This window comes from Rhinoderma darwinii, chromosome 5 (genome assembly GCF_050947455.1).
Source record: "Rhinoderma darwinii isolate aRhiDar2 chromosome 5, aRhiDar2.hap1, whole genome shotgun sequence".
Lineage (NCBI taxonomy): Eukaryota > Metazoa > Chordata > Amphibia > Anura > Rhinodermatidae > Rhinoderma > Rhinoderma darwinii.
In genome coordinates this window covers 124,707,536-124,708,634 of record NC_134691.1, presented here as the reverse complement: position 1 = coordinate 124,708,634, position 1,099 = coordinate 124,707,536, and positions in this window count along the sequence as shown.

The window sequence follows — 1,099 nt, the reverse complement described above, 5'->3', positions numbered from 1 at the left end:
GTGCCAGCAAGCTACATTCAGCCTAGCCGGGGGGTGGTGGGGAGGACATGGATATTTCTTCCCTTAAGCCGGGGGGGGGGGGTTTAGCAATGGGCTATGGGGCCTTTCAGCGATGGAACAGTAAGGAAGCATTATCACAGAGCCAAGGGGAAAGGTCACATAGGAACACATACTCGCACAATATCTTTTGTTGCAGGGAGCGAAGCAGCGATAGAGCACAACAAGCACAGGAGGGATTGCAGCAAGCCAGCCCATTGACCAGCAACCTAGGACAGAGTCATTAAGAGCCTGGAAGCCGAAGTATGCAACAACTGGGTGAGTCTGATTCCAATGCATCGGATGGGCATTATTTGTGTTCAGATGAGGAATAATGCAGTAATTAAGGAAAAATGCTCAACATGTAAAAATAAATTAATAAAAACATTTAAAGGTAGTGAAGGGAAGAGCAAATAAGTAAAGAAATTGTTTCTGTAGGGGGTGTAAGAATTTTTCTCTTCCACCCTCTTTACTGGGTTAGACTTTAAAGAGGCTCTGTCACCAGATTTTGCAACCCATATCTGCTATTGCAGCAGATAGGCGCTGCAATGTAGATTACAGTAACGTTTTTATTTTTAAAAAACGAGCATTTTTGGCCAAGTTATGACCATTTTTGTAGTTATGCAAATGAGGCTTGCAAAAGTCCAAGTGGGTGTGTTTAAAAGTAAAAGTACAACTGGGCGTGTATTATGTGCATACATCGGGGCGTTTTTAATACTTTTACTAGCTGGGCGTTCTGATGAGAAGTATCATCCACTTCTCTTCAGAACGCCCAGCTTCTGGCAGTGCAGATCTGTGACGTCACTCACAGGTCCTGCATCGTGTCGGACACATCGGCACCAGAGGCTACAGTTGATTCTGCAGCAGCATCGGCGTTTGCAGGTAAGTAGCTACATCGACTTACCTGCTAACGCCGATGCTGCTGCAGAATCATCTGTAGCCTCTGGTGCCGATGCGTCCTCGCTTGTCTGACACGATGCAGGACCTGTGAGTGACGTCACAGCGTGATCTAGCAGAAGCTGGGCGTTCTGAAGAGAAGTGGATGATACTTCTCGTCAGAGCG